Consider the following 25,420-nt stretch of genomic DNA (forward strand, 5'->3'; position numbering starts at 1 on the left):
CCCAGTGATCAGAGATTCAAGATCTCCACTGTGTCTTCCAACTGAACTTAACGAAATGAAAGTGGTTGTGAAGCCTAAACATTTTTTACCTTAATTCATTCCTTGTAGCATCCCCTCCCCCCACCTTTTACTTACCTGAGCCCTTATTCGATCCAGCACTGTGCATGTTATTGGCTCTCAGTGCTGTCAATCAAAGCCAGTGATAAGGGAGATGGGGCGGGGCAGAGTCGTGCTGTCTGTGTGAATGGACGCAGCAGGTGGGTTCGGGAGCAAGCATGCATGAGTGCCCCCATGGGAAGCGGCTTCCCATAGGGGCACTGGACAGAGGGTAGGGGCCAGGAGCGCCAGTGGGGGACCCAAAAAAGAGGAGTTTCACGGCCGCTCTTTGCAATTTTTTTATTGCTTACAGCAGCTAAGTATAGCAATGTTTGTTATTTTTATTTTATTTTTTTCATTACCCTTACAAACCCATTTACATGTCATAGTAAAAAAAAGGTCTCTGCAAAATGATATAAAAGGGAAAACAGAGAATAGCTGGCTGCATAAATATTACACAGGTCAGTATTCAGTAAGGCAGCAATAACAGCCTTGAATCCCTGTGGATAGGTCTCTGTCAGTTTAATACGTCTGGACACTGCAATCCCCTATTCCTCTTTGCAAACAGCTTCAGCTCTGTTAGGTTACACAAAGATTGTGAGCGAACAGCCTTTGTCGATTCCAGACACATTCTTTATTGGATTGAGATCTAGACTCTTGTCCATTTCAGGACATTCACATTTTTGTTGTTAAGCTGTTCCTGTGTAGTTTTGTTTAACCACTTGCTTACTGGGCACTTAAACCCCCCTCCTGCCCAGACCAATTTTCAGCTTTCAGCGCTGATGCACTTTGAATGACAATTACGCGGTCATACAACACTGTACCCAAATGAAATGTTTATCATTTTTTTCCCACAAATAGAGCTTTCTTTTGGTGGCATTTAATTACAGCTGGGAGTTTTATTTTTTGCTAAACAAACAAAAAAAGATGCAAAAAAAAAAAAAATTCATGTTTAATAGTTTGTTATAAAATTTTGCAAACAGGTCATTTTTCTCCTTCATTGAAGTGTGCTGATGAGGCGGCACTGATAGGCTGCACTGGTGGGCACTGATAGGCTGCATTGGTGGGCACTGATAGGCTGCACTGGTGGGCACTGATAGGCTGCACTGGTGGGCACTGATAGGCATAGTTAAGGTGGCACTAATAGGCACAGATAAGGCGGCACCGATGGGCACAGATAAGGCGGCACTGATGGGCAAAGATGGGCACTGATAAGATGGCACGGATGGGTGGCACGGATGGGTAGCACTAAGGGGCACTGATAGGTACCACTGATAGATGGGACCGATGGGCACTGATAGGTGGCTCTGATAGGTGGCACTGCTGGGCACTGATGGGCGGCACTGATGGGCACTGGTAGATGACACTGATGGGCACGGATATGTGGCACTGGGGTGCAGCACCTTTGTTGAGGCAGATTGTGGGCACTGTGGGCACTGCTGGGTGGCACTGTGGGCACTGCTGGGTGGCACTGACGGGGGGGGGCACTTATTTTTTATTGAGGTGGCACTGGCAGGGGGCAGGTGGGCACTGGCAGGGCTGGCCGTGATCGGGACTGATGTCCCGATCACGGCCGCCGGTGATCGGCTCTTTTTTTTTCTCCTCGCGCTGTCAGCGTGAGGAGGAATAATAGCCGATTACCGGCTCCGTTGTATCACATGATCAGCTGTCATTGGCTGACAGCTGATCACGTGATAAGGGGTCGGGATCGACCCCTTGCTCAGATCGGTGATCAGGCGAGTCTCATAGACTCGCCGATCACAGAGCACGCCGCGCGCGCCCCTCAGGGGGCGCGCAGGCCGCTCGTGCACGGGACGATGTCAATAGACATAGTCCCGGCAAAGGAGGTCCGCGCTGTAGCCGTCATTCGGCTATAGCACGGGTCTCAAGTGGTTAAAGTGATTGTAAACCTATGTTTTGTTTTGTTTTTTAAATAACAAAGATATCATACTTACCTCCACTGTACAGTTAGTTTTGCACAGTGTGACCCTGATCATCGCCTTCTGGGGTTTCCCAGCAGCACTCGCGGCTCCTCCTCACATCAGTAAACCCCCTGGGAGATGCGCTCTCCCTGGGGACTACCTTGCGGGTGTGCTCCCGAGTCCAGCGTCTGCGTCGATAGACATAGAATGCCGGACTCTGCCCTGCCCCAGTGTCATTGCATTTGATTGACACCAGTGGGAGCCAATGGCTGCGCTGCTATCACTCTATCCAATCAAGAGCCATGAACCCTGGACAAAGAGGAAGAGCGAGTCTCAACCAAGGGAATGAAGGGCTTGGGTGAGTAAAACGGGGGGGGGGGGGGGGGGTTGGGGGGCAGGTCGGTTTCAGAAGTTTTTTCACCTTAATGCATAGGATGTATTAAGGTGAAAAACACAAGGGTTTAAAACCCCTTTGAGTTCACCTTAATGTGAAAAATAGTAAATGCACATTTTTTTTTGCCGGGAAAAAAGTGCATTTATTATGTTTCCCCATAGGTGCCTGTAAAGCATTGCACCTGTGAACAGTGCTTAGCCCCAGAACTTAGTAAATGACTTCCATCCTTCAATCATGTGCAAGCAAAATGCTGTGGTTTTAAAAAAAATATTTTCCTCACATTTGATTCGGTATTCTTTGTAAAGTGAAATTTCACCACATTCACTGAGCTCTGGGGAAAATTCTCTTACAAAGTGAAGAACCTATTTGCCTTTTGTAAATAAACTTCAATTATGTATGGAGTACAGGCCTACGGCTTGACTACTACCCAGGACTCATAATAGCTCATAATGTATGCATTTATATTTCAGTTTTTACTAGGTAATTCCTTAGGCCGCGTACACACGGGCGGACTGTTCGCCCAACTTTGTTCGTCAAACAATCCGACAAACAGTCCGCTCAAAATTTGCATGAACGGACTTGACCACACACTATGAACGAACAGTCCGCTGAAAACGAGCGTGATGACGTGTACAGCACGTACGACGGGACTAGAAAAACGACGTCCTATACACTGCAATGCAACCTTCGGCCGTGTAAACCCTTTCTGAGTATGCGCGATACTTAGTCCGTCCAACTTGCCTACACACGAGCGGACTGTCCGCTGAAACCAAGTTTGGACGGACAAAACCAAGTTTCAGCGGACTGTCTTACGGAAATTCCAAAAAACTTTGTTCGTCAGACTGTCCGCTGAAACTGTCCACTGAAGCCCACACACGAGCGGACTGTCCGCTGAAACACTGTTCAGCGGACAAAGTTGGGCGAACAGTCCGCCCGTGTGTACGCGGCCTTAGATTTGTATGGAGCAATGCAAAAGTTTCTTGATATTGTTATCAATATCAATTTTTGAATATGTAATTAAAAAAAAAAAAGAACAACTTTGGTAGATCCAGTGAAATTGCTGCTTTTAATTACTTACCTGCACTAGTAAAATTATATTTGGAATTTAGTTTAACAGCCAACTTGCTAAAGGAATTACATCTTAAAATGGTTGTAAACCCTTACAAACCACTTTGACCTACAGGTAAGCCTAGATTAAGGCTTACCTGTAGGTCCAAGAAATATCTCCTAAACCTACACGGTTTAGGAGATATTTGCCGAAAGACAGGCACTGAGCGCGACGCAGTTAATGGCGATATGCCGCGAGTGGCGGCTCCCGTGCGCATGCGTGGGAGTGACGTCATCGCAGCTCCGACGAATGACAGCGGCGGAGCTGCGAGACCCACCAAGAAGATGGAGGCTCTGGACTACAGGGGACAGCGGTGACTTTGCTGGCTCCTGTGTCAGGTAAGTGACACATAATGGGCTACTATGCGATGCATAGTAGTCCATTATGCTTTACCTTTGCAGGGAATCAAAGAGGAAGTAAACCCATCAGGGTTTACTTCCTCTTTAAATTTGGTGGCTCCTGGTAAGGGTGTGTAATAAAAATAAGCAAAATGTGTGCAAAAAAGCACCAAACATTTCCTAAAAAAACAAAACAAAAACAATTTGCTTAGTCGAATTACCAATTTGCACAAACCCAGAGCTGACTCAGTCTGTGCCGAATTTGCTTGAAGTAGATACATACAGTATGCTAGTTTATACAGTATGTAAGCCATTTTTCACTATTTAATAATGTGTATACAATCTGCCATAAACAGGCATTGTGGGAGCACATAGGTCTATATTTTACCTGGCACTGGTGTTTGTCACTGCTACTCTATGCCATAATTAGTTAAAATCATGGTTCACAAAGATATCTCTGTCATTCATCACAGTTATGGGTGCTAACTGGTGCACTCCTTGCAAGCTGTTCTCACATTTCTCTTTGGGCATTAATCATGCATGCATAGGCAATAGCCACTACTTACCTCACACATAGGCAAGCAAGATTATCCTGACAGCAGTATGTGAAGGTCATTTGTGATTGCACAGCATAGGTAGACCTCTTTTAGGTGGATGGCCAGGTCAGCTGAGCCACACTTTTAGTGCCCTCTCCAGGCCGCCCACTAGGGTTGCCACCTCATCCCTTTAAAACCGAAAACATATAAATTAACCAGGTTCTGTGGCTGATTAAGGTGGTAATTAACCTCTAAGCGCAGGCGCCTCCTGAACCTTTTAAGAGGTTTATGACGCCGGGAGGTGGGGCGGGGCTTAATACCACGTGACCGCTGTAATTGGCTGTCACGGCGGTCATGTGACCCAAAAACTCCCGACTGCAAGGACCAGGCTCCAAGGGGTTAAACTCACTAAATGCCTTATCTGCATTCAATTAGCCACAGAACCTGTGTAATTAATATGTGTCTGGTTTTAAAGGAATAAAATGGCAACCCTACCGCCCACCCGAACTGTAACACTACAAATGGACAGGGCTTTACACTTGCTGTGGCAATTTTAACTCTGGTGTGGAATCTGACATGCAGCACTGCCTGCCAAACTCTCCCATTAAGTTCAATGGTGCCTCACCCCATGGTCTCTCAATGTAAAATTGCCATTTAGGCTTAGCTTTGCAATTTATATGTGATACAACAAATTTAAGAATCTAAACATTTTCTTAAAACTGAATTTGAGGAATTTTTTTTTTGCATAGCTACATTGGTCCAGCATGGACTAATGTATGTATGCATATCTCATACCTGACCAATCCCTGTGTAAGCTGTGAATCACTGTCGCTGCTACCACATGGGCAGCAGCAGTCTTCCAGGTCGAGTACTGAGCAGCTGAAATTCTGCCTAGTGACTACAGGGTATTGCTTGTGCCACATTGCCATTTTTCAGAAAAATCCTTGTATTTTTTCATTGAATACAACCCGTTTTCTAGATGTCCAGTCTCCAACTTTGATACACTTTCAATATGAAGGGTTTACTAGAGATTTTATGATAGAGTGTAAAAACACAACATAATATTGGAATTTAACCCAGAAGACTGGGCAGATAGTAAAAAAAAAAAAAAGATCTCTTATCTGTCTCCCTGATATCCCACTAAGTAAGTATCAGCTGAGAAGTGTACCCAAGGTACACTATTATTAAGGGGGGAAGGGAATGCTTACATGCAGTATATAAATTTCTTTCTTTGTTTTTCTCTTTTTCCATATTGTCTAAGGTCGGTTCTCACTACAACTTGGGATCCGACTTGTCAGCCCTCAAGTCGCTCCAAGTCGATTGACATTGGGAATTACATTATAGTCATTATAGTCAATGAGAGCCGTCTTAACGTACACTACTGAAGTCACTCCAACTTCAGAAAAGGTTCCTGTACTACTTCAAGGTGACTCCTAGGCAACCTGTACCCATAGAATTCAATGGAAGTCGTCTCCAAGTCGGATCTCCATCTATATTGAAGCGACTTTACAGGAAAATAAATTTATTTACCCAGGCAAACCCCTCCCTCCCAGAGAGCTGATTATTCTCTGATTGGCCACAGCCAAAGTCGCCTGTCCTGGGGGCGACTTGAAGTCGTGTTGTAAGTCACGTTGATTTGTGTTGAAGTCGCCTTGCAAAGTCGCACTGAAGTCTTGTTGCCCCTGTGTGAATCTGCACTCAGGGTTGCACCCCTTCTTAGCATTTCTCCTGTACACTTGTATCTATCTGATGTGAGATATATTGAAGAGCTCTATATTTTGCTAAATGTCAGATTGCCTGACTTTTTTGTAACTCAATTATTTTACAATAAAAGGATACATTTTGGGAAAAATCCCTAAAATTGTGGCAAAAGTAGAGATGAGCATCACATAATTCATCCTTGTAGACCAGACAGTCCTATTCATTGTGAAAAAAATAAAATAAAATAGTATGTAGAAAAAAGATCTTTGGCTTAACCTTGGTGACTGGACAAAGTATGCCACAAATTTTAAAAAATAATGTATTTTGGAAAAAAATAAATGTGATATTTACTAAACATTCACTGCAGGTGTATCTTTCTGATAAACGTGGTTTAAATTTATAGGAGCTGAACTAATATATAGAATAGAGAATTCATATAGAAATAATATATATATATATATATATATATAATAGGGGGGGGGGGGGCAGTAGAAACAAAGCATAGCATCGACCTGGACAGCACCATAAGCATTTTTGTACACAATATAAAGGTATCTGGCCAACAGGCAGCATTTGACAGGCATTGCACGACAAGATGGATGAGTTAATACAGTATACCCTGCTATTCATGGATCCATCCACTAAGTAACACCAGCATTAGGAAAAAAATTTTAGGACTCAAGAAAGATGTATTTTTGCTTTTAAGATTTTCCACAATGAATAATGTAGAACAACTTATGGACTTTCACTCAGAGTAGAAGAAGGCACAGTCTTGGAAATAGAGAATAGATCATTCATAAGGGATTTTCCAGGTGTGTAGTAGCAACAGACAATTCATCAACATCACAGACATTGACCCATAGAATAAACAGGTTGTCATATTTTTTTATCGAGATGATTGTAGTTTTTTTTTAAAATAGCGAGTTACAGGATATTGTATTGCCTAGACCATTTATATTATAAAAAAAATTTATGAGCCAAGAGCTTTTTAAACATGGAGTAACAAAGAGACAGCAAAGTTTGTACTTGAACATACAGCCACAACACAAAACAGGCATTAGACCTCAAGACTGACAATTTTTGGGGTCTACCTTGAGTTTTAAAATGGTAGAAAACACATTGACTGATCCATTTGATAATTTTGTTTGCATGGGGCTCTGGAGTTTAACTGGGGGGGGCAGCCTGTCAAACTCTGTGATTGTCTTGTGCCAATCTGTTAGCTTTTAAAAGTGAATAGGGAGCAGGTGTGAAGAGCAGGGGAGTGCCTTGCCAGCCCAGGCTATGGATTTGTGTGTTTCTATTGATGGCACAGCTCTAGTACCTGCTGCAACAGTGGCTTCATAGCATGCAGCAAGAGAAAGGAGCCAGAAAGCTGGGGAAGTGGTCATTGCACCAGCTTAAATTAAAACATAGGCAAGGATTAAAATATAAAGAAGCTGCATACTTAGTAAGTGATTAAATCAGCTGCAGAAAGTGCAAAAAAGCTGACAGTTTAGTATTACTTGAAGTATCACTGTACATATGAAGACACCATGGAGTGTGGACCCCCTGCAAGACTAGATGTAAGTTTTTCTAATTTGTCTCAAACATCAAAGCACTAGAAAGGGGAATTTGCTCTGTAGGTGGATCTCACAGTAGCACCCAGAGATGAGAAGTATGAAGGCAAAGGGAAAAGGCAGATCATTTTTGCAGACTTCAGAGAAAATCATACCAAAATCTTGATTTTGAAAGACATTATTAAAGTATTTGATAGCCATTGTAATCCTAAAAAGAATGAAACTGTAAAATTATATTCTTTTTCCTGTGGACAGCTATATCAAAGAAATGAAAATGCGAGTTTGATGATTTCAAAAGCCCCGTACACACGAGAGGACTTATGTCCGACAGACTTCCGAAGGAGTTCTGCCGGAGTTCCGACAGAATTCTGACGGACTTTTCGACTGAGCGGACTTGGCCACACACAATCACACTAAACTCCGATGGATTCGAACGTGATGACGTACGACTCGACTCGAATAAGGAAGTTCATAGCCAGTAGCCAATAGCTGCCCTAGCGTCGGTTTTAGTCCGTCGGAATAGCATACACACGAGCGAATTTTTCGAAGGGACCGGGTCCGGCGAAGTTCCGTCGGAAAAATTTGAAGCATGTTCCATATTCTAAAGTCCGTCAGACTTTGGCGAATCAAAAGTCCGTTGCAGCCCACACACGATCGAATAGTCTGACGGAATCAGTCCGGCGGACTTTGGATGTTGAAAAGTCCGCTCGTGTGTACGCGCCAAAAGACTCTCATCAATAGTGTGTGCAATGTAAGATTCTAACCTCAGAGAAAGACTTCTAATGCCGAGTACACACGACCAGACTTTCCAACAGAAAAGTTCTGGCGGTCTTCCCGACGGACTTTCGACAGAGTTCTGACGGACTTCCAAATGAACGGACTTGCCTACACACAAACGGACTATGTTTGAAAATCCGTTCAATAGCTTCCCTTGCGTTGTATTTGGTCCAGCATACAGATGAACGGTTTTCCTGATAGGAATTGAGTCCATCGGGCAGATTTGAAACATGTTCTACTTCTAGGTCCTTCTGATTTTTTTAAAGAAAGACTATTGGATTATCCCACACACGATCTGACCTAGTCTGCTGGAAAGTCCAGTCGTGTGTACGTGGCATAAGAGAAGAAGCTCTGGGTATGAAGAAATGTAGGCACATAGGGGAGGCGGGTGAAACTTTCTCCATGTTCCCCATTAAAGTGTGGTATACATGGCAGGCCAACCCCAGGGTGGGTTCTTCTGGGCTAATCCAGGCAATGAGCGGGGTCACTCATTCTAGCACAGGTGTTACACCTCACCCGAAGGTGTGTTCACCATTGCTTGGGACCAGGAAGGGTCACGGTCATGTGAAAGTCAAATACTAAGGCAGTCTCCCAACTCAGAGATGAGCCACTTGTGTGTAGTGTTACAATGTTGTGTGTGGAGTTCCTCCAGAAGATGCTGTCCTGTGTCCTACATGCTGGAACAGGTGTATGTATTGCATTAGAAGGGATATGCAGAGCATATGCCCACTTCACCAGTCAGTCTACCACTGTTACCTCACTCCTAGGAACATAATGAGGTCCCGCTGAGCACCTAGCAAAGAGCTCATAAGTGTTCAACTTAACTCTTACTCCTTCATACCTAGTGATCAGGCTATAATGCTAATCCACTCTGGGAGATTGACGGAGACCAACTGCTACAGAGGAAGCTGTAACACTGGACCACCTCGCTACTGGAGGACCTTTCACCTAACCAGGTACCACAACAACAACTGGTTGCAATTTAACCTCTTGGTGTTGTAATGTTACCAGAACCCCTAGTGTGCTGTTGTAGACTCCGACCCCTTAAAGAACGCCAGAACCTCTAACATGCAGCCTTGAGTAACTTCAGACCAGGCTTTGTGCAGGTAAACAGCTTTTACTGAAAATTCGGCATGGCATACAGCACATGACAAAATGTCCTTTCCCTAACTAACTCTAACACCAGCTGACCCAGCGTACCTACACAGGTGGAATCTTTATAGGTGAAGCCTATAAGTGGCATAATTCGACTAGAGAAGTTCATAGCATGGGTGTTTTCCAAAATATGAACTACAAGCCTTAGCAAGTCCTGAAAGGTTCCTGTCCTTAGCTCACTATCTCACACTCTCTTGGGACGCAAACCTCTGTCTTTTATATATCACAGGTCAGGAGTCTGGACCCCAAAAAATTCAGAAAACATGTGCAGGGGATGCAAAGCAGTATTAACCCCTTATCCATAGCCTGGGCAACCACACTAAAACGAACAGAGTGGGCAAACTGCCTACGTGCAGATAAACAGAACCTTCATACTGAGAGAAGACATTCTAAGGATGAGAGAAGGTACGATGGCATGTCTGCATAGAGGCACATACAACAAAAATGCTTCCTACAACTTCAGTACAATGTAAATTTTGTGGAAAAATTACACAAGAGAGGTAGAGAGAAATGCCCAGCATCTGTGGCAAAAGGGCTAATTTTACAGCTTAATGTGGACTAAAAGTGACACATAGTGCAGACTCTGACAGTGTAGTAGACCTATTGTGGCTGCCACTACAGACAGCCACAGAGGATGTCAGTCAATATAGTAAAGTAACAGGTAACTTATGATACAAAATAGCATTTTGCAACCCTTATGTTGGATGAGAGATCAATTAGGCTTCAGCTGGACTACTCCAACCAATATCAGTTTGCACATCATGTGTGCTTTATTTGTAGGCTAAAGTGTGAAAATGAATTAAAGTGTTTGTTCACCAATGCCAGAAGTCTGCTAAGCAAAATAGGTGAGTTGGAAGCCTTGGTGCACAAGGGGAACTATGATTTAATTGGTATTGCTGAATGTTGGCTTCATTCTTCACATGACTAGGCTATTAATATTCCTGGCTATGCTCTCTTTCAGAATGACAGGGTAAAATGGAGGGGTGGTGGTGTCTGTCTCTATGTAAGAAGTGATCTCAAAGTGAGTGTGAAAGAGGACCTAGTTGAGGGAGAGTGTGATGAGTCTGAAGCATTATGGGTGGAACTATACAAGGGTGTGTGTACTACAAAGGTTGTCATTGGAGTTTGTTATAGACCTCCCAGTGTTAAAGAACAGGTGGAGAAAAAGCTCCTTGCACAGATGGAAAGGGGTGCAAGGGCTGGAACAGTGATAATAACAATGGGGGATTTTAACTATCCGGAAATTGACTAGAATAATGGCACTGCTGGGACAGTTAAAGGGCAAACATGTATAAGCCTATTACAAGGCCCAATTACAAGGACCAATTTTATGGTCCAGTATATTGAGGCCCCGTCTAGGAATGATGCTCTGCTGGACTTAGTAATCTCAAACCATGCAGAGCTTATTACCAATATTCATATAAGAGAACATCTGGGTAGTAGTGACCATAACATGATTTCATTTAATGTTAGCTGTAAGCAACAAACACATTCGGGAAAGATAAAAACACAACTTTAAGAGAGCAAATTTTCTAAGAATGAGGGCTGCTCTACAGGACTTAGACTGGGAGGGACTATTGGCATCAATGAACACAGAACAGAAATGGAAATTCTTCAAAAAGACTATATGTGAACTCATTGCAAAGTATATTCCCATGGGCAATAAGTTTAAAATTCTAAAAATAAAACCTATGTGGCTCACAGCCAAAGTTAAAAAAAAGTTATAAATAATAAGAAAAGATATTTTAAAAAATATAAAAATGAAGGAACACTATCATCCTTTAAATGTTACAAAAATATAACAGAATATGTAAAAAGGAAATCAAGACCGCAAAAATTCAAAACGAACGACATATTGCAAAAGATAGTAAGATAAACCCCAAAAAATTCTTCAAATATATTAATAGAAAAAAGGTCAGGTCTGAGCATGTAGGCCCTTTACAAAGTAATCTAGAGTGGGTGACTGGGGACAAAGAGAATGCAAATGTATTAAATACTTTCTTCAGCTCTGTGTATGTGCATAGGGGAACTCATGTCCATAATGGAGATGGTATGGATGGTACAAATGATATTGACACAAATGAGCCCCAAATGATCCACAATGGCTCAAACGTGGTATGGTCCAAAAATATTTAGACAGAATAAAGGTGGATAAAGCACCTGGACCAGATGGCATCCACCCAAGGATCCTAAAATAATTGAGCTCTGTCATTTCAAAGTGTTTTTTTTCGTTAATGACTGGAATGGTACCCACTGAATTGGTGTAAAGCCAATGTGGTGCCCATATTTAGAAAGTAATCAAGCATCCAGGAGGCAGCAGTATTGAATACTAATGCCTCTCAGCCACTCCTAAATCACTCTCCGAAAATGTATCCACCATGGATTGCTTTTCAGACACCAACACATGAGTCCTTAATTTATGCACTACCATGTTTGTTAGCAATCATACGCATGAGTAACTATGAAGCATTGTCTTTTTCCAGCTCCAGGAGAGCATTTTTAGAACCTAGCATGTCTTGTCCTGGTCATTTTCTTTCTTTTTTGGCCTCAGCTCAAAGAATTCCTTGCACAGTTCTCTAAAACTATTTACAGTGCCTTGAAAAAGTATTCATACCCTTGAAATGTTCCATATTTTGTCAGGTTACAACCAAAAACGTAAATGTATTTCATTGGAATTTTATGTACACAATGTGGAACACAATTGTGAAGTGGAAGGAGAATGATAAATGATTTTCAAAATGTTTTACAAATAAATATCTAAAAAGTGTGTCATGCATCTCTATTCAGTCCCCTTTACTCTGATACACCAAACTAAAATCTAGTGGAACTAATTGCCTTCAGAAGTCACCTAATTAGTAAATAGAGCCCATCTGTGTGTAATTTAATGTCTGTATAAATACAGCTGTTCTGTGAAGCCCTCAGAGGTTTGTTGGAGAACTCCAGTGAACAAACAGCATCATAAAGGGCAAGGGACACACCAGACAGGTCATGGATAAAGTTGTGGAGAATTTTAAAGCAGGGTTAGGTTATAAAAAAAATCCCAAGCTTTGAACATCTCACAAAGCACTGTTCAATCCATCATCCGAAAATGGAAAGAGTATGGCACAAATGCAAACCTACCAAGTCATGGCCGTCCACCTAAATTAACAGACCAGGCAAGGAGAGCATTAATCAGAGAAGCATCAAGGAGGCCCATGGTAACTCTGGAAGAGCTGCAGAGATTCACAGCTCAAGTGGAAGAATCTGTCCACAGGACAACCATTAGTCGTGAACTCCACAAATCTGGCCTTTGTGGAGGAGTGGCAAGAAGAAAGCCATTGTTGAAAGAAAGCCATAAGAAGACCAATTTGCAGTTTGCAAGAAAGCCATGTGGGGGACACAGCTAACATGTGGAAGAAGGTGTTCTGGTCAGATGAGATCAAAATTGAACTTTTTGACCTAATACTGTGTGGTGGAAAACTAACACTGCACATCACCCTGAACACACCATCCCCACCGTGAAACATGGTGGTGGCATCATCATGTTGTGGGGATGCTTTTCTTCAGCAGGATAGGGAAGCTGGTCAGAGTTGATAGGAAGATGGATGGAGCCAAATACAGGGCAATCTTAGACGGAAACCTGTTAGAGTCTGCAAAAGACTTGAGACTGGGGTGGAGGTTCACCTTCTATCAGGACAACAACCCTAAAAATACAGTCAGAACTACAAAGGAATGGTTTAGATCAAAGCATATTCATGTGTTAGCCCTTGTACACACGGTCGGAGAATCCGTTGGAATGTGTCCTATCGGACCGCGTCGTCGGATAATCTGACTGTGTGTGGTATGCATCGGACTGATTCCGTCGGAATATCCGTCGGACCCAATTTTCCAACATGTTGGATATATTTCCTGACCAACTGGGCCGATCGGACATACTCCGATCATGTGTAGAGAATTTTGATCGGACCAAGTGCCACGCATGCTCAGATCAAATTCCTACATCAAAGCTATTGGCTACTAGCCTGAATGTAGTCCCATCGTAACGAAATTACATCATCACGTTCTGAAAGATCGGATTTTTTACCAACTTTGTCCGACCATATGTATGCAACAGTTTCGGACAAGATCCGACGGACAAAATCCGACGGGCAAAATCCGACGGATTTGGTTGTGGAAATCTCCGACCGTGTGTACAGGGGCTTAGAATGGCCCCGTCAAAGTCCAGACCTAAATCCAATTGAGAATATGTGGCAAGGCTTGAAAATTGCTGTTCACAGACGCTCCCCATCCAATCTGACAGAGCTTGAGCTATTTTGCAAAGAAGAATAGGCAAAAATGTCACTCTCTAGATGTGCAAAGCTGGTAGAGACATACCCAAAAAGACTCACAGCTGTAATTGCAGCAAAAGGTGGTTCTACAAAGTATTGACTCAGGGGGGCTGAATACAAATGCACACCACACTTTTCACACATTTATTTGTAAAAAAGTTTGAAAACCATTTATCATTTTCCTTCCACTTCACAATTAGGTGCCACTTTGTGTTGGTCTATCACATAAAATCCCAATAAATACATTTACTATTTTGGTTGTAATATGACAAAATGTGGAAAATATGAATACTTTTTCAAGGCACTGTACATTTTTATAGCATGTCATTTTCCATTAATTAATCTAAGATAGGTGTACTTTGATCATGTAGTGTTCACAGTCTACAGTGCAAAGACACAGCCCTGTCTCTGGAGATTTTAAGAAGGAAGAAATTCAGGAAATTGAAACCTACAACAAAATGTGTGTTTCTTCTCCAGCTACATCAGAAACTGATCTTTCTAATAGTGTTTGTAATGCCGCGTACACACGATTTCGGCCAGCAAAAGACCGATGAGAGCTTTTCATCAGAAAATGCAACCATATGTATGCTCCATCGGAATTTAGCTGGCCGAATTCCCGCCAGCAAACATTTGATAGCATGTTCTCAATTTTCGCAATGGAAAAACTTTCTATTGGAAATTCCGATCGTGTGTATGCAATTCCGACACGCAAAAATTCACGCATGCTCGGATTTAAGTATGAGATGGAAGCCATTGGCTAGGTATTGAACTTTTTTTTCTAGTCCCGTCGTATGTGTTGTACTTCACCACATTCTTGATGGTTGGAAATTGGTGTGATCGTGTGTAGGCAAGGCAGTTTGAGCGGAATTCCAACGGAATTCCGATGGGAAAACCATCAGAGCTTTTTTTGACGAGAATTCCAATCATGTGTATGCAGCATTAGAGATCTTGTGTCTGAATTTGACCAAGTCATTACAAGCTTAATTTAGGCATAGACAGTTAATTTTTTTATGGCAGCCAGCAGACAGGGTCCCATTTCCCATACAAATGAGGTGGATGAAGAGATCGTTACTCCCCATTACCCACCCCCCCCGGAACATTGCCTAACTCTATTCTTTTATTGACTGGGGTCTTATATCTGAAGAATGGAATCATTTATTACATGTAGACAAGCCTCTGTTTAGTAAAACTTTTAGAAAAAAAACATAAAGCCTCCTTTTATTTGACACAGTACACAAAAATATGAATATGTGACAGCCCTCTATATTGACTGAAAATTACGCCGCTGCAAGAATAATATTTTTGTTACTGTGACCTAATAGGTGTGGAAAAGCACATTTTACTAAAATACAGCATGGCCAATATATGTATGCCAAGAGTAGCAAATAAATACATAGATTTGTATTGAACCTGGTCATTTTGAAAAGGAAAAAAATACAAATCTAGTAATCTTTAGAAGCCAAGATTTATAAAGTAGCAAACTCAGGACAAGCAGGAAAACCAATATCTGATGTCAATATGATGCCACACCTGTACCTGCTTTGACCCTAAAGGCTGGTACACATGGGCCAAGTATCTGTCAGTTTCAAATAAACAGGCTAACATTCGGCCAGTGTGTTCAGCAGTTTGTCCTACAGAAGCTGGCCTCAACGAATATGCTGTAAAGGCAGCAGCCGATCAGCATCTGATCAGCGCTTGTAAGGGCTGATCAGTGTGTCCTGATGTGGGGGGGGGGGGGGAGGGCTTTCACTTTAGTATATGATTGCTCATTTACATTTTGTTTTTGTAATAAATGCAGAGATTTGTAGAAAAAAGAAAAAAAATCTCAATTGCCATCACTCTGCTTCTACCTACAACGATTCGGTTAAATCTCAAATTTTATAGACCAGAAAAAAAAATCCCCTTGCAGTAAGGCCACCCCACAATGCAAAATTTGAATGCTTGTTGTACAAATAAATATATTCTTCCTTGTATGACTTTCTCCAATATGTAGCAAAAAAGTACCCTTATATAAAAGATTTTTTTGGAACCTTTTTCAGGTGCACATTTTATCCAAATATTGTCTGTTAAAAATCACATTATCTTGTTAACCACTTCAATACAGGGCACTTAAACACCTTCCTGCCCAGACCAATTTTGAGCTTTCAGCGCTGTCGCACTTTGAATGACAATTGCGCGGTCATGCTACACTGTACCCAAATGAAATTTTTATCATTTTTTTCCCACAAATAGAGCTTTCTTTTGGTGGTATTTGATCACCTCTACGGTTTTTATTTTTTGCGCTACAAATAAAAAAATACCGAAAATTTTGAAAAAAAAAATGTTTTTTTTTGTTTCAGTTTCAAAACTTTGTAAATAAGTATGTTTTCTCCTTCACTGATGGGCACTGATGGGGCTACACTGATGGGCACTGATAAGGTGGCACTGATGGGCACCAATGTGGCACCAATGAAGTGGCACTGATAGGCGGCACTGATAGGCGGCACTGATGGGCGACACGGATGGGCGACACGGATGGGCGACACGGATGGGCAACACGGATGGGCGACACGGACGGACACTGATAGGTGGCACAAATTGGCACTGATAGCTGGCACGGATGGGCGGCACGGATGGGCATGGATAGGCGGCACAGGTGGGCATGGATAGGCGGCACAGGTGGGCATAGATAGGCGGCACAGGTGGGCATAGATAGGCGGCACAGGTGGGCATAGATAGGCGGCACAGGTGGGCATGGATAGGCGGCACAGGTGGGCACTCAGGCGGCACAGGTGGGCACTCAGGCGGCACAGGTGGGCACTCATAGGCGGCACAGGTGGGCACTTATAGGCGGCATCGGTGTTATAGTAATGGATGCCAATCAGTGCCAAACAATAATGCATGCCAATCAGTGATGCCCATTGTGGCCACTGATTGGCATCCATTATGGGCACTGATTGGCACCCATTGTGCTGACTGGCACCCTGGTGGTCTAGGGAGGATTATGTATTTTTATTACCTTTTCCCTGGTGGTCTAGTGGTGTCCCTGGTGGTCCAGTGTGGGCATCCTCGGGGGGGCTGTGCTGATAATCGATCAGCACAGACCCCCCCTGTCAGAGGAGCAGCCGATCGGCTCTCCTCTACTCGCGTCTGACAGACGCGAGTGAGGGAAAGCCGATCACCGGCTCTTCCCATTTACACTGTGATCAGCCGTGATTGGACACGGCTGATCACATGGTAAAGAGTCTCCGTCGGAGACTCTTTACCGAGATCGTAGTTGCCGGGTGTCAGACTGACACCCCGCAACAACGATCGCCGCGATGCGCGCCCCCGGGGGCGCGCAGCGGCTTATTATCCTAATCACGTCATATGACGTTGGGTTAGGATAATGAAACCACTTTGCCGCCGTCAATTTGTAATAGGGCGGGCGGCAAGTGGTTAATAATGCATATTGAGTGTGTAAACACAAAACACAAACTGATTAGATATTGTAAATGAAATGTTTCTACCACAGCAAAGCCTCTTCGTCTGACACTTTACCATATACTGTATATCATACATACATCAAACTTTCTGTAACAAAAATAAAAAATTACAGTTTTTTTCAACATGCCACTGTATAATTCTTGGATGGGGAGTTCATTTGTCAACGCTTTTTATGAACCAAGGGTCACTTCTTCACGATTGCACAGGACATATGACATATCCATGCATACAAAACACTTATTATTATTATTATTAGAGTTACATACAATGCTGCATTCTTATATTCAGCCATACATACCATACGTACATAGAATGAACATGGATTATCTTATATCAGTCCATTTTACGATTAAAAAAACTTTATCCATACTTGTGTGTATTCCACTGTCTGACCAGGGGACTGTGGGGGATCCCAGGTGTGACAAATACAATTTACAACTGCTGAGAAAATACATTACCACCATACATTTCAAACTGTGGATGTCGTGACTTGTTTATATATGATACAATTTCTTACCCTGCTGTTGGGGATACAGCATCAAACAACTCAGAGCATCATCCAGTCCAAATATTTACAATTTACAAATAAATGTAAACCACCAATTGTCTCTAAACTGTTGGGTTTAAATAAAGCCTGTTATCCCATTAAAAAACGATTGTCACATATCACATAGTCACATAGTTAGTCTGGTTGAAAAAAAGTCACACCACTTTCTAGTTCAACCAATAAAAGGGAAAAACATTATACCATAAAAACACCCCATATACACAATCCTATACCCATAGTTAATCCAGAGAAAGGCACAAAAAAAACAGCAAAGGATGATCCAATTTTCTCCAACAGGGGAAAACAATTCCTTCCTGATCCCCCAAGAGGCCATTGGATATTCCCTGGATCAACTTTACCTATAAATGTTAGTATTCAGTTATATTATGTACATTTATTTTTGAAACAATCATCTGAGTTGGTCAGAATCAGCTTTTGAGGGAGTCTATTTCACATTTTCACAGCTCTTACTGTGAAGAAAACTTTCTGTAATTGGAGATTATATCTCTTTTCCTCTAGAGGTAAAGAGTGCCCCCTTGTCCTCTGTGATGACCTTAAAGTGAATAACTCAACACCAAGTTAACTATATGGACCCCTTATGAATTTACACATGTTGATCATATCACCCCTTAATCTCTTCTTCTCAAGATATAAAATAAATTCAGTTCCTCTAATACATCTTATAACTGAGTTCCTCCATGCATCTTATCAGTTTGGTTGCCCTGCAAGTTCTCCAGTTCCCCTGCTATCCATTTTGTGAACTGAACTGCATGTCCCGTATTCACTATATCCTGTCTCCCACAGTAGACAGAACATGGAAATGCAATTATTTTAGTAAATATAAACTGATAAATACCTTTTCTCATCAGCAGTATATAGCAGTCTTGTGACTTTTATCAGTGTTGGTTAAAGCTTGTTGGAGAAGCTTTCATTCTACTCTTATTGTCCTATGAGGCTGCAGGATCCCTGACCCTCTGTCTGGACAGTGCTGATTGGCCCTGTGCTGATCACATCCACCCTCCCAAGAAAAAAAAACTCTAGCAATATACATGAAACTGAGCATGTGCAGAGTGCCTGCTAGGGCTCTGCTGTGCTATCAGCAGATGGATTTAGGACAGTTGAAGAAGGTGAGGATCAAAGAAGACAGGATCAAACAGCCTTTTTACACAATGCAGAGGATTAACCCCTTAAGTTCCACAGTGAGTATAACAAACATTCTTTACTGCATACACAGACTTCTTTTACTATTGTGGGTTTAGTAATGCTCCAATACAAGAAAGGATTTTGCTCACTTTTGAAACCGCAACTTGACATGCCATTATTATCTTATGATCTACCAGAACACTCAGATCCTTCTCTGCCATTGATTCTCCCAGTTGTCCCCTCCCCCCCAGTATGTATGATGCATCCATAATCTTAGCCCCTAAGATCGTATATTAACCTCCCTTATATTGATATTAGTCCTCTATAGTGTTATATCGATAAACATACAATCATGCTCACTGCGATAACGGGCTCTATTTGAACCCTACAATTTTGAGACAATTTATGAAATACTATTTATAAATTATGATTATGATTTACCAATGTTTAATATTCTTAAAAATGTCATCATGTTGATACAAAAAAAAAGAATGGGATATGGAGATTAAATGATAACCTGATTAAAGATAAAAAAATGTGAGATGGAAGTTCAAAATGTCATAAAAGAATTCTTGATAATCCATGAAAGAGATGAAACTTCACCTCCAATACAATGGGAAACATTAAAATGCGTGCTGAGGGGAATATTCATCAAGCATGGAGCAAGAATAAAAAAAGAAAAAATACAAAAAAAATCTCAGTTGGAAATAGAGATTAGAGCATTAGAAGTAATACATAAGGAAAATATGAAATCAGATGATAGAACTAAATTAAAGGAAAAACAATTGGAATTGCAATCAATGCTTGATGAAGAATTCCTTCAGATAAGGGATAAGAATAGAGAACAATGGTATAAATTTGGAAATAAACCTGGGAAGCTACTAGCTCGAGCATTAAAAAAACAACAACCACCAAGTTACATACAAAAAATTGTAAAATCAAATGGGGAAACAACATATGACCCAGAGGAAATATCTGAAACCTTCCATACATACTACTCGAAACTATACAATATAAAAGATGGACAGGAAGATAAGGGAAAAGATGATAAAAGAGAGAAAATACGAAAATATGTAAAAGAAATGGCTATATTTAATTGTTCAAAAGGAAACATGGAGGGATTAGAGGAGGAAATTACAACAGAAGAGATAAAACAGGCTATTAAAGAGCTTGTTTTAGGTAAAAGTCCAGGTCCAGATGGATATACCGCCAGATTTTATAAGACATTTAAGGATTTAATAATACCCATTCTTAAGAGAACATATAATTCTATATCTTTAGAACAGCCATTTGCGGTACAAAGTACAGAAGCTCATATTATATTAATATTAAAACCAGAAAAGGATCAATCATTATGTAAAAATTATAGACCTATATCCTTAACGAATATAGATATAAGAATATTCTCAAAGATTTTATCTAAACGAATATCGGCGATAATATCAGAATATATAAACTTGGAACAAACGGGATTTATGTAAGGGAGAGAAACAAGGGATAATATTATTAAGACATGTACATTGGTTGAATACGCCCAGAGAGCTGCCATCCCTACCTGCTTATTAACTATAGACGCTGAAAAAGCATTTGATAGGGTGGGATGGCAGTTCTTAGAGGAAGTATTGAAACAAACAGCAATGGGACCTAAGATGCTAGGAAGAATTATGGCATTATATAAAAACTCAAGGGCTAAAGTTAGAACAAATGGGATATTATCGGAATATATAAAGATCTCAAATGGAACCCGACAAGGGTGTCCCTTATCACCACTCTTATATATTATGATAATGGAACATCTTATGGAAGCCATAAGGATAAATAAAGATATTAAAGGGATAAAGATAAAAGATAAAGAATATAAGATGGCCGCGTATGCGGATGATCTTTTAGTGTATATAACTAACCCTATAATTACAATACCAAATTTAATAAAAGAGTTTGATAGATTTGGGGAAATGAGCAACTTTAAAGTAAATTATGATAAATCCGAATTAATGAATATTACACTAGAAGAAAAAATGCAAAATCTCTTACGAAAGGATTTCCCTTTTAAATGGAAAGTAGATGCGATAAAATATTTGGGAATATATATTCCAAGACATTTAAAACTGTTGCAAGATATGAATTATAGTTTGGCAATTCATAAGGTAAAAAATACTTTTAGGAAAATATGATAAAATAACTTATTCATGGTTTGGGAGAATAAATATTGTAAAGATGGAGATCTTACCAATTATGCTATATATTTTTTAAACAGTACCCATTATACCATCAAAAAAGATTATGAAAGAATTAAGAGAAATGGTAGAAAGTTTTGTATGGTCGCATAAGACCAGTGGCGTACTAACTAGGGGGCGGGGGGTGCGGTCCGCCCCAGGTGCCACACATTAGGGGGGTGTCAGGCAGCTCCCCTGTATGAAACAGTGAGAGTGGGACAGGCTTGGTAGTGCAGCCGATGTGACATGCTGAGCAGGGAGACCTCAGGCAGACTGACCCATTGTCACAATGCTCTCACTCTCTGTTTAATTATAACAGCCCAGTGAGTGAGTACAATTCCCCCCCCCCCTCCCCTCCACAGAGATGGAAGAGTCTGCCTTAGCTCTGCCCCCTCTCTCCCCTGCGTGTCCCATCCATGCTCCGTGCAGCCTGTGTGCTGAGCTGCTCTGAAAAGAATGTGGGGGAGGGAACATTTAAACAGTGTGAGGAAGAACATCCAAGTAAGTTATCAGCACTGTCCATGTGTCCAGACTCTGCCCTCTCTCTCCCAAATCTCATTCACTCCCCTTCTTTCCTCTGTTGTCCTCCAGTATCTTTCCATCATGTTCCCATCATATTCCCATCATGCTCCCCATCATGTTCCTTTACCAGGGTTTACACTACTGTGTTCATAGACATTGCATGTGATTCGCACTGAATTACTGTGTAAATCACATGCAATGTCTGTGCGATGCAAATTCAGCCATACAAATTGTATGGCTGAAATCACATTTGCACCAAAATGGTGAGGGACCCTTTTTTTGGTTGCACTGGAATTGGATTGGATGGGTGTTTACACCTATGCAATGCGATTCTTGCACCATTTCACAGTTCTCACTGCAATTTGCAAACCGATCTGGGGATGTCATTAATTTTACATTGACACCCGTAGCAGCTTGCAAAGGGCAGTGTGAACAGCCAACAAGCAACATGCAATGCAGGAATCTGCACTGGAATCTCACCGATTCCTGCATCGCATCGCATATATGTGAACCAGGACTCTGGTGGGTTCACACTGATGCGCTGTGGTTTAGTTGCCTCAATTTTCACTACAGTCCCACAGACTTCTATTAGGTTACACATTTTTGCACCATTTTCTGAAAGCGCACCGAATGTCCTCTATACTGAATCTTTCAGAAAACACAGTAAAATTACACAAGCTAATAGACGTCTGTGGGACTGCAGCTAAAAATTAGGATTATATGCAGAAAAACTGCATATACCCCAACACTGCGACAAACTCCAGGACACCAGTGTGAACCCAAAGGCTTCAGGGTGCTGTGTAATGTAAAGGGGTCCTGAAGTGCAGGGGGTTGTGTAATGTAAAGGGGTCCTGAAGTGTAGGGGGTTGTGTAATGTAAAGGGGTCCTGAGGTGCAGGGGGTTGTGTAATGTAAAGGGGTCCTGAGGCGCAGGGTGCTGTGTAATGTAAAGGGGTCCAGGAGGTGCAGAGGGTTTTGTAATGTAAAGGTGTCCTGAGGTGCACAGTGCTGTGTAATGTAAAGGGGTCTAGAGGTGTAGGGTGCTGTGTAATGTAAAGGGGTCTAGAGGTGCAGGGTGCTGTGTAATGTAAAGGGGCCCTGAGGTTCAGGGGGTTGTGTAATGTAAATGGGTCCAGAGGTGCAGGGTGCTGTGTAATGTAAAGCGGTCCAAAGGTGCAGAGGGTTTTGTAATGTAAAGGTGTCCTGAGGTGCACAGTGCTGTGTAATGTAAAGAAGTCCAGAGGTGCAGGGGGCTGTGTAATGTAAAGGGGTCCACAGGTGCAGGGGGTTGTGTAATGCAAAGGGGACCAGAGGTGCAGAGGGTTTTGTAATGTAAAGGGGTCCAGGAGGTGCAGAGGGTTTTGTAATGTAAAGGTGTCCTGAGGTGCAGGGTGTTGTGTAATGTAAAGGGGCCCTGAGGTTCAGGGGGTTGTGTAATGTAAATGGGTCCAGAGGTGCAGGGTGCTGTGTAATGTAAAGGGGTCCAAAGGTGCATAGGGTTTTGTAATGTAAAGGTGTCCTGAGGTGCAGGGGGCTGTGTAATGTAAAGAGGTCCAGAGGTGCAGGGGGCTGTGTAATGTAAAGGGGTCCACAGGTGCAGGGGGCTGTGTAATGTAAATGGGTCCAGAGGTGCAGGGGGTTGTGTAATGTAAAGGGGTCCAGAGGTGCAGAGGGTTTTGTAATGTAAAGGTGTCCTGAGGTGCAGGGTGCTATGTAATGTAAAGGGGCCCTGAGGTTCAGGGGGTTGTGTAATGTAAATGGGTCTAGAGGTGCAGGGTGCTGTGTAATTGAAAGGGGTCCAAAGGTGCAGAGGGTTTTGTAATGTAAAGGTGTCCTGAGGTGCAGGATGCTATGTAATGTAAAGGGGTCCAGAGGTGCAGGATGCTGTGTAATGTAAAGAGGTCTAGAGGGTTGTGTAATGTAAAGGGGTCTAGATGTTCACCGGTTTTGTAATGTAAAGGGGTCCAGAGGTGTGTAATGTAAAGGGATACAGAGCTGCGGGGGGCTGTGCAATGTAAAGGAGTCCAGTTGTGGAGAGGGGGTACAATGTAGTGACAAAGAGATATTGGGGGATGCAGAGGTATGCAGGGGACACAGTGCGGTGTTTTTACATTTTAAAGTGAGGGGGGGTGCCAGATATAGGAGTTGCCCCGGGTGCCGAATTCTCTAGGTACGCCCCTGCATAAGACCCCCAGAGTATGCAGAGAAGTATTAATTAGAACGAAAAATAATGGAGGATTGGCAGTGCCTGACTTCCTTAAGTATCTTCAAGCTGCTTCTTTAGGCCTGGTTCACACCGCTGCGGGGGGAGATCCGGATGTGATTCGCACAGCAAATCACATCTGATCTCCGTAGCGCTGCGAGTTCAGCCATACAGATAGTATGGCTGAACTCGCAGCGCTCCCGCAGCGAACTCGCACGGGACCCTTTTTTGGGTCCGCAACGGAACCCCCATGCGATCCGATTCCTGTGCGAGTCGGCAGATCGCACTGCGATATGCCGACGGATCTGGGGGTGTCATTAACATAACATTGACACCCCCAGCCGTCCGCATAGGGCAGTGTGAACTGCCTGCGGGAGGTGAGCGATGCGGGAAAACGCCGCGGATTCGCGGCGTTCCCGCATCGCTATAGTGTGAACCCAGCCTTAATGAGAATAATAGATTGGCAACATAATACAAAAGACAAGCAATGGATAAAACTAGAAGAAGATATACTAGGGGTTAAATTAAAACATCAACCATGGGTGAATCCTAAGTTAAGATCAAAGGAGAAGGAAACTCATATTTTTGTAAGAACAACTTTAAAAATATGGGATGATATGATAAAAAAAGGTAAATTGTCATCATTAATAGGCCCTATGACTCCACTATTCACCAATCCTGAATTTATGCCAGCCTTAAAAGAGAATAAATTCCTGAAGTGGAATATGGAGGAACATGAATGGATAATACAAATCATGGAGGAGGGGAAAATTCCAACACTACAGGAACTGGGGCAAGAATATAAAAATAAACGGTTTCAGTATTTTCAATTAAAAACGTTTGTAGACCCAATGGTGACAATGATTAAAGCGGGATTCCACCCTAAAGTGGAACCTCCGCTGATCGGATCCCCCCCCCCCTCCGGTGTCACAATTGACACCTTTCAGGGGGGAGGGGGGTGGAGATACCTGTCAAAGACAGGTATTTACACCCACTTCCGGGCATAGACTCCCGTGGGAGTCTACGCCATTTCCTGCCCTGCCGCGCTGTCTGCTGGGACACACACAGGTCCCAGTGACAGCGCGGAGATTTCCTATTGCGCGGCACAACTCGCGCATGCGCAGTAGGGAACCGGGAAGTGAATCCGATTCGCTTCACTTCCTGATTCCCTCACCTAGAATGGTGGCGGCAGCAGCCGAGGGCCGAGCGATCGATCGGCCTCGGCTGCCGGCATCGCTGGAACCCGGGACAGGTGAGTGTCCATTTATTAAAAGTCAGCAGCTGTAGATCCCCCTGAAGAAGTCCCGTGGTATGACGTAACGCGTAGGGAGTGGCCGTAGGACAAACCGGAAGTAGAGTAAGACTGGCGGAAGACGCCAGACCACCATCTTCCTCACTCTGTGTTTTTTATATATTTGAAATGTGAGAGTCTTGG

General features: G+C 42.5%; 1 protein-coding gene across 1 annotated transcript in view; it reads right to left on the reverse strand.

The window, feature by feature from the left end:
- Positions 1–25,420, reverse strand: part of OLFML2B (olfactomedin like 2B) — a 372,183-nt gene that overhangs the window by 65,661 nt on the left and 281,102 nt on the right. The gene's annotated exons all lie outside the window — the stretch shown is intronic.

This window comes from Lithobates pipiens, unplaced genomic scaffold, assembly GCF_037356315.1.
Source record: "Lithobates pipiens isolate NorthernLeopardFrog02 unplaced genomic scaffold, aLitPip1_a1.2 Scaffold_23, whole genome shotgun sequence".
In the NCBI taxonomy this organism is placed as follows: Eukaryota; Metazoa; Chordata; class Amphibia; order Anura; family Ranidae; genus Lithobates; species Lithobates pipiens.